The 9,783-nt window shown below is 40.2% G+C and overlaps 1 pseudogene; it reads right to left on the bottom strand.

The window, feature by feature from the left end:
* Positions 1 to 1,842: 1,842 nt before the first annotated feature.
* On the bottom strand, positions 1,843 to 8,138 carry LOC129072470 (nascent polypeptide-associated complex subunit alpha-like; annotated as a pseudogene).
* Between the last annotated feature and the right edge of the window lie 1,645 nt (positions 8,139 to 9,783).

Raw genomic sequence — 9,783 nt, 5'->3', positions numbered from 1 at the left:
CCAGGGTTAAGAAATTGAGGTGGAGAGATTTAAATAAATGGCCGAAACCTGAATGGTAAAAATATTTCCTGATGGATATGGTAGGTAACAGAAAAAAATGACTTCACGGTTTTTCTGAACAATTGAAGGATGAAGTTATCATCAACAGAAATTGGAAGGCTATGGCAAAATAAGCTTGGGAGGAAAAAATGGGAGTTAAATTTTGGAATATTTAAAGTTTGAGATGTTCATTAGATATGCAAGCTAGAGATACAAATTTGTAAGCCATCAGCTTTTGCCATGTTTAAAACAATGAAGCCAATGAAATCATCAAGAGGTTACTTATAAACAGAGAAGAAAACCAAGAATTAATAGTAAGCAGTCTTGAGAGAAATGGAAAAAACTAGATAAAGATAAGTTGAAAAATAATGTAATGTACTATTCTGAAAACTATGTGAAGAATGGCTATCAATGGTATTATATATGTCCAACTTAACTAATATGACTTATAAAATATTTATTGAGAACAGACAATAGAATTTGTCAACATGGACAGTGTTGATGATTTTGAGAACAGTTTTAGTGCAGAGGTGAGTTGCAAAGCCTGTTGGTTCACCTATAAATATAATCTAAGCACATAGAAAATATAATTTTAAATAAGATCTCAAGTATTTTGATATAAATATAAAATAAAATTATTTTTTCTAATATAAATATTCTGTATAAAAAGCATTCATACATTTAAGAAATAAATTCTAGAGGGTAAAGTTGGCAACTGAAATAATACTTGAAAAGTAATGTGTATTTATTGCAATACATACATGAGTATTGAGAGTAGCTCCACTTTCCAACTAGGAGTCCTTTTTTACAGACTACACAAAATACTTTTGCTTTTGATAAGTTAGTTGAGATGAGGGGTTGAATATCTGGGTATAGACAGAAACTCCTTCATAGTAATGAAACTGTTAGATGAGTAGAGAAGCAAAATATAAAGTAGAAAAGAGGAAGAAACATTGATAACTCTTCTTCCAGTTATTTTCCTCTAGACATCAATAGGGTCATGAAAATATTTTGTATTATATTGTATTTTCCTTTCCTATTAAGTAATTTGATTGGAGAAATTCTTTTCCAAGGCCTAACTTCTCAGCCTTTAAGCTTCGGAATGATAGCATATACTTTATATTATTAATCATGAATACTCATAACTACCAAGTTAGGAATAAAAATCCTATGTATTCTGTAGGCTTCGCGACTGCCTAAGTCCCCACGCAGAACTCCATGCACACAGCATGTCAGTCTGTATCTTAGCTCCTGGGCCCCGTCACGATCATTCCCTGCAGCACCATCTTCCAGGCTGGCAGGCCTGGGAAACTACAACTGTCCATACTCCCACTATACTTAAATAGTTTCTAGACCTTATTTTCGAAAATGGAAGCTTTTGACACTTTTTAACTTGGTCCTTTCTTAGAAGTTCAACATGACTTAAATTCAGCAATAGTGGTAACATTTTATTGAGCTCCCATTATTGCCCAAACACTGCCTTTGGTATCTACTTCACATAGATGACTAAGCCCATGCTCTGTGTACATCCTAACTTTATAGCCCATGAAGTGCAATGACAGGGAATACTAAGGACTCCAACAAAGGCGATGGAAACTAGATTGTGCAAAGGAGTACATCGTGACATCTTCGAATATAAAGCAATATTTTTTCATTCCACAAGAAGCCATGACTTTATTAATAATAGAAACAGTACACATTTTAAACCAAGCTGCATTTACTCTTTTGAAACACCAAAAAAAAAAAAAAACAAACAAACAAACAAAAAAAAAGAATAAAGGAAAAATCCTTGTTTTTAGATAGTTACACTGTTAATTCAGTAATAGCATTTATAATATCATTACTGTTGTTCTTCAAGGCTCCCACTGCCTTTGTTCTTGACACATTTTATGGGGGACTCCAGTCCGTGAAGGCCCCCGATTCACTGTGGATAAAAGAGTCATTCCAGACACCATTTGCCTGTCAAGGAAAAGGGAAGGCAATTCTCTCTCAAGGAGAATGCCCCGAGACCCCATGCTCCATGGCTTTTATTGAGAGGGTTACAAGTGGGAGATAGGTAGCAGGGATGTGTAGGTACTCTAATTACATCAGTAAATTGTAAAATGATGTTTAAAGAAGACAAGAGCAGGAGCACACTGAATTGCTCAGGTCTGAGGTGAGTAAACATTTTGGCACCAGATGGGATTTGGGTCAGGGTCCAGGAATTTAGTAAATTTCCTTCGCAGCCTTGAGCTGGTTATCTGGTATAAGATTAACAGAGCTTGAGGGAGAAACAAAGCATGCTTCAAGGAGTGTAATCTACTTCTAGGCCTGATTTCCCCAGGGGGACCCTTGGAGTTATTATTGGACCCTGCTTATCAACGGCATTACCAGTGGTCTGGCCAAATCTTACAGACCCTCCTCCAGACCGTAGCTTGTGTGGGACTACAGTCCTTGATACCACTCAAAGTGGCCACCTACATCTCCCCCTTTATCTTTGTTAGAGCAGACATGGAGGTGAGTCCAACAAAACCTGCTACTTGTTTTTCTCTCACTTTATCTCTGTGGAACAGCTTGCAAATGCATTGCGAGCACAGACAGCAATGATGATCAATAAGTACCCTGCAGCACCCATGACCCATATATGGAGGTTTAGACCCTGCGACCAAGTCTTAGGATGGAGACATTGCAAATTACCATGAAGGGTTTGGAAAACATCCTGCCCAGTAAGTTTCTTAATGTCCTGGAGTTGTTGACGCAGCTCAAGCTGGAGCTGGTTTATCTAGCCCTTCAGATTGGATGAGAAGCCCCCTCTAAGGCAGTGCTGCACTTCTGTCCAAGAGTGTTGACTGGAATTTCATTGCAGGGGGTGAGGCAGAGCTTGGGGAAGTCAGGATCACAGGTGAGCTGCTGGCAGGTGACAAGGGCATCCTGGCGCTCTCCCAGCAATTTCGCAGCTGATTAGATGTGATGTGTCTGCCCAGTTTATCCAGACTGGTTGAGATAGGAGGTCCATGGTAGGGCTTCACCCTTTTGGCAGGTAGCCACAATGGTCCTGTTGGGACTGAAACACAAGCATACCCAGCGTACCCTCTCCCCTAGATTAGCAATTCTACCAGCCTCTCCCAGTTTCCGTTTCCTGGGGCATCCTGATACAAAACCAAGGGGCGAGGCCCCTCAAGTCATCACAATTAAGAAAATTATAGGTACACATGGCTATCATTAGTAAGTGTTTAGAGGAGGACTCCTGACTCCCTCTTTTTTTGTTTGCTAAGGAGAGACTTAAAGGTATGATGAGCTTGTTCTACAATTGCTTGACCGAGAAGATTATAAGGGATTCCTGTCTTGTGCTGAATTTCTTGTCTTTGTAAAAACTCTTGAGTCCCCATTACCGTGTAACCCAGGCCATCATCAGTCTTGGCAGTAGGCTGAGGTTGCAGGCCCAGACCCCAGGCGCAGCTGAAAAATGCTTGAGTTTAAAAGTGTCACTTTTTTTTTTCCTACAGTGTTGGAGAAGCAGGCACCCTGCTGTTTGGATTAGTGAGTTAATTACCCTATTGTTCTCAGGACCTAGTAGCTCCTAGGTCTAGAATTTTACAGTGTTCCAAAGACTTACACGTTTACTTTTCCTTTACTCATTTTCTACTTCTATTATCCTTCCTTCCCATGCCACACCTGGATATGGCATACATCTCTTTATTCCTTCTTCCTCTTATTCACAATCCTTCATTTCCTTAATTCCTTCTTTCTCCTTCCTTTCTTTTATTTCCTTAATTCTTCTTTTTTTAAATGCCCACAGCAAGTAAGGAGGCAGGGTGGCATTCAGTGGGGGTGCCCACAGGGTGCCTATATTCTGGCAAGCCTTAATGAATTGAGTGGTTTTAGTGGTGGTTAGCTTAATAGGATTGAGAACAGCTTTACAATCATTATTCATGTTCTCATAGCCTAACTGTTACAGAAGAGTTTCAGCTGTTTTATTTATTTATTTAGATTTACAAAATCTAAATAATTAGACTTTTTATTTATGTTTATTATAAATTTTATTTATTTATACTGTTATCTATATATTTATCATTTATTATTTTATATATTTTACACATATATTATGAACATAATATATGTACACATACATATATAAATATATATTCATATAAAAAATATATATATTTATAAATTGATAGTCACTATTTACTATTATTTTATACCATTTATGTTTATTATTATTTATATATTATATTATCATTGTTTTATTATTATTTGACATTTACCTAAGAAGTATATTATGAAATGAAGAGGAAAAAACATAAATGAAGCAAATTTGAGTGAAGAAAAGGCATATTTAGGGGGGAAAAAAGCCGGAAAAGCCCACACTTTCCACTCAGGGCTAGAAACAGTTTATTTCTCCTTTAATGGCTGCAATAAGTCCAAAAGTATAGGGTGACTGAAGCTTATTGTCTTTAATACTTTTCTTAAGATCTTTAAAGATTGCAGAAAGTAAAGGCTCATGCATAGCGTTGCCTTTCTGCTTGACAATAGGGAAAGCAGCTAAAGCTTCCTAGTCTCCCTCCCCCATAGCTTCCTTTGGACGATGCTGCAGGCCACGGGTGGTGCAATCTATAATGCTCCCCGGAAGTGGGCAATGGACGGGAGAGTCTTTTAAAAACGCAGCGCTGATGGGCGAGGAGATTTGGGAGGTGGTGTTTCCTCTTCGTTTTCCTCATTCTTTTCAGGAATATCACAGGGCCGTTCCTTAAGAGCCTCTTAAGACCCTCACTGGGGTCTGAAGAGTCCCCAGTGGTGCCTAACCGGGTTGCTTTAATATGTAAAGGAGCTTAATGCAGTTCTTATCAAGCTCCAAGTAAGAAGATTCTGATGGACAATGTTAATCCCATTTTCCTGAAGCCACTTTAATTTCTCTCCTACTTTTTCCCATTCCTCAATATCTAGTCAATCCTTATGAGGGAACCACGGACAATAGTCTTTCACTGTCTGTAGTAAGTTAACCAAATTTTGTTCTTTAACTGGACATCCTGTAGCTTTAAGAAGCTGTCGGAGCAGTCGGAATTAGACCAGTTGCTCCTTAGAGAGTCCTGAGGCATTGTCGTGGCTGGGAGCCTTTGTTCTCATTTTCTGTCTCTGCCTCTGTTACTGAACGAGAGGACCCGTTGGGGGCGCCCAGATACCTATTACCGAAACAATGACACCCTCCTTCCCCTCGGTTGTGGGTCCTTTGCCTGCCGCCCTTGGAATTATGGCTCTGAATGGCAGAGTTTGATGAAAAAGAACTATTTATTCAAAAGTTTTACAGGTTTGATTAATGGTTAAATGTCACCCTTAAACCTCAAAATCCCTTCAGAACAATCACCAGCACACACGCCGTCCTGCCTTCCCCCCTTTGCCCAGTCAGGCCAGTCAGGGGTACCGTCCTTCAGAAGAAAAAGAACAGAAGTCCGGGGCTCGGCTAGGCAGGCCTCTCGCGCGTCTCAGCACCATCCACCGCGTCGCCGCGATCTCCAGCTCTTAATCCATAACCATGTGGCACCTTCTCATCACCCACTAGCAAGAGTCCTTTCTCCCCTCTTTCTTCCCGCAGGGTCTTCACACTGTTCCCCAGAGTCTGTGTCCCTTTGTCTCTCCTGCAGGCCTCTGTCTCTCCTCCCTCCTAGTTACATTCTGTTTGAAGTCTTTTAAACCTTCCTGATTAGCTTTGGTGATATGCAAAATAACCCTTTTTGCATACGAGGAATGAAGCTATCCTGTTACTGACATGCAAACTGACTTCTCAATGGCCCTGCTCAAGGCTCCCATCCCCCATGCGGGCCCGCCCTGGGGTGGGGAATCTATTTTTCTTGGACCCCCCAATCTCTGGACCCCGTTACAAATACCCTTTGGGGGGTCCCTGGCTGCGCCCCATTACACCTCCTCTCAACTTCACTGTGCTTTATTTAATCCTGTAAGTCTCTTTGGACTAATTGCTAGGGAATGAGAAAAGCGTGATGGGTCAAAGTGTACTGCTTGTGAGAAAAGGCTCCCAAGGGTGTGTCACCCCTTGGTTACCCCCAACTTTCTTACGTGTCTTGGTTTTTCCTCTGATTGTCTAAAACAGCCAGGGGGCCTGGACTGCTGGCTGACCAAGCTTTCTATCGCAGGTCCCCGGATGAACCAAAAGTTACGCTATTGTGAGTGGAATTCCCTGTGAGGTCCCTGCACGTTTTACTAAATAATCCTAGACACCCCTATGAGGCTCCTACTTACATAGGAACACCTGTGGACCTGTGGTCGTGTGGTTCCAGGTCCCGGGCCAGGGGGAAGATGCACCTCTTACCTTCGCAGTCAGGTGGAGACCGGAGCACTTATTCAAATTCTGACTACTTAACTATTTAACTGTTGGAGACTCCCTAATTACATTTGAAAGCAGAAGGAGGAGAGAGAAAAGAGGCCTGGAAAACCCAGCATTTTCTACTTTAGGTTAGACGCTTGCTTCCTCCCCTTTCGGGAACTAAAACCTAGGTGGGAAATGTGCTGCGGGGGTGGGGCTGTGAGTGTTTTTTACCAGGTGCCTCTTGTTGCCTGAACTTTTGCTTGTGGCTGGCAGGACACCTAGGGTTCTGTTCCGGTCTACGTCTAACTTGTTCTTTCACAGGAGTCTTTATTGCGACGAGTGCCCTTGAGGCTTTTAAATGCTCGACCCTTGCCCGTGGAAGGTGGCAACCACTCATGGAAGAGAAAGTAAGATCCTGCAAAGAGTTTTCAGATTCAAATTGAACTGCTAGACGGAACTGCAGAAAACAGTCCTAAAGAAAATTCCTCTCCCTCTATCTCCAACACATCGGCGGCCTAACCACACTGACCGTGCCGCTGTCCCTTACCCATGGGATGAGTGTGCACAAAAATCTCATTGTTTTAGACACGCCGTCTGCGATGTCAGCTCATAACCTCTTAGCTGCTACAGGTCCTGAAGTGAGGGTCCGTGTTCGGGTGTCAGTTAAGGGGGAACTCCAGCCCGTGAAATCCCCTGATTTACCACAGATAAAAGAAAGAGTCGTTCCAGACACCGTTTGCCTGTCAAGGAAAGGTGAAGATAATTCTCTCTCAAGGAGAATGCCCCAGGACCCCGTGCTCCATGGCTTTTATTGAGAGGGTTACGCGCGGGGGTGGGGGGGGGGATAGGTAGCAGGAATGCATAGGTAATCTAATTATATCAATAACCTGAACTAACAGAGAACAAGTGATATTTAAAGAAGACAAGGGCAGGAGCACACAGAATTGCTCAGGCCTGAGATGAGTAAACATTATGGCACCAGATGGGATTTGGGTTAGGGTCCAGGAATTTTGTAAACTTGTTTCCCAGCTTTGAGCTGGTTATCTGGTACAAGATTAACAGAGTTTGAGGGAGAAACAAAGCATGCTTCAAGGAGTGCAATCTACTTCTAGGCCTGATTTCCCCCGGGGGCCCTTGGAGTTATTATGGGGTCCTGCCTATCAACCGCATTGCCAGTGTCCCAGCCAAGTCTTACAGGTTCTCCTCCACACAGTAGCTTGCGTGGGGCTGCAGTCCCTGACAACACTCAAAGCAGCCCCCTGCACATTTGCTTGTGATATGACCAATTCTATGTTCTTAGCTTTCACACCTGTTTCATCATCCTCTTCTTCTTCAGTCTCCTCTTATATGGTTGGAATCTATGTTTTCTTGAATGTTTAAGACAGCTTCAACTCAAAATTCTTAGCAGCTCCCAGCTGTGCTTGCTGAGATATAGCCTCCCTCTTGGCTTCCCCCAAAACTGAATAGGTATCTGAAGCTGGGCTCTTATAGACACCTGGTTTTTTGATGACAAAGCATATTCTTAGATTTCTGAGAGTGACCCCAATGACCCCTATAACTTGAAGAAAACCCAGTTTGGACGTAGCCTTCCATGCCTTCATTTCACTCCAGCTCTGTTTTGCTTTACTGTCTGGTTCTTCATGGATTTCGCCCACAGCTTTCAGCTGGGCCCATGTAGCTGTCTTGTGGAATCCTGTTCCTTGAGCTCTGGTGCTCATCTCTCACTGTCACATTCTGTTTCCAACCCTGGCAACTCCTACTCTGCAGCAGGGACAATTTCTGTGGCTTCATGCTGCATTTTGTGAGGGGAACCCAGAACCAGATGGTTGCAGAAGGAGAGTGAGTGGCCCACACCTGTTGCAGAAGAGAACATAACTCTTGAAAGTTTGAATTTAGCAATAAGGAGGAAAATGAAAGGAATCCCAGGCAGAGAGAAGAGTACAGGTGATAAGATTGGTGAGAAAAGTGGAGTTAGGTCCAGTGCGGAGTGCCTAAGGGATGGGAATACAGAAGTTAAAGAAAAGATAGCTAATGAGTTTGAAATTTATACTAACTGGAATGTGAGAATTGCTGTAGAAATATATTTTAAATGGGAATGAGTCTAATCTCTATATATTTTTCTATGAACTAGAGACAATTAATGATATTCATTATTTCACATAGATTCAGTGTAAGAAAAAAACTATTATAACAAATGCTGATGAGTGATTATATATTTAAGAACATAATATCAATGAGATATTCCTAATCATCATTTCAACACTTGGAGCACAAAAACAGAAAAGTAGATGCAAACTGGAAAAAAGATGGAAATTGAAAGCAGAGAGATAATACCATTTTACAACATTTGCTCTAGACTTACCAAAAAAATTGTGACCAGTCCCTTCAGTATTGTAAAACAACATTATTTTCAAAACAATGCTAGCTCTGGTAGCATAATTGCTTCAGGAAATTTTTCATTAATCTACTTTGTATTATTGTCAATTAATATTACTAAATTTAAGCCAAAGTTAAGTAATAAATTACCTGAAAAATTTAAGTTCATAAAAAATAAATATAATTATTTACCTGCATATTAGAATCATCTATGGAGAAAAAAGTTTTGATGAGCTTGAAAAAATAGTGTTTTAATTACAACATAAAGCCTGTTGTCATTAAAATATTTTAGCCAAATTCAGTATTTGTGTATGTATGCTTGTATTTAAGAGAATATGCAGTATTCTCACTTGTATTATTTTCAACAGAAAATTATAAGAGGAGACACATCACACTATTCACATTAATTAGAATGGAATTGATTGGAAGAAAATTAGGAAAACATTATAGTGGAAATCTATCTTAAATACAAATGTTATATTCCAAACATATTTTTAAGAATAAAAACTGAAGGTTTAAGGTAAATAAAAATCACACTTACTTTTTATTAATCTATCACTGACATTTACAAAAACAATATAATAAACATTAATATCTCTATTAATGGATGAACTTCCCTATAAAATATAATGTTTTCATTTATCATTTAATCACACAGAATTCATTTGAGATTAAAACAGAGAAAAAGCATTTTAAGAGATGTGGACATGTGATATATCAGATTTCCTCAGGCAGCACATTTTCTAATTGAAGGTGCAATAGAAGCAGATAATGATAATCTACAAGCAAACCCTTGTATAACTTAGTAATTGAGATGTGTAAAAGAGTGTCATATCTGGGTGGTAGAAGAGGTGAGTGTTCATTTGGACTTCAATGATGTTAGTGTAAGAATAGGTAGAACAAAGGAAGCTGAGCACTTCAGGTCAAGAAAGTGGGTCAGAAGGAATCTGACCTAATTATTAACTAGGAAGTGTGGACTCATTAGGGACAGTAGATTTATATATTTGAGACATCTAAAAGACTGACTCACAAGTTTAGATTAAACATAGAAGAAGAAGGAGAAGGAG

Source organism: Pteronotus mesoamericanus, unplaced genomic scaffold (assembly GCF_021234165.1).
Source record: "Pteronotus mesoamericanus isolate MK-2021 breed Mesoamerican mustached bat unplaced genomic scaffold, CSHL_Meso_final contig_32, whole genome shotgun sequence".
Taxonomy (NCBI): domain Eukaryota; kingdom Metazoa; phylum Chordata; class Mammalia; order Chiroptera; family Mormoopidae; genus Pteronotus; species Pteronotus mesoamericanus.
The sequence above is the reverse complement of the archived record's forward strand: the minus strand, read 5'-3'. Positions and strand labels throughout refer to the sequence as shown.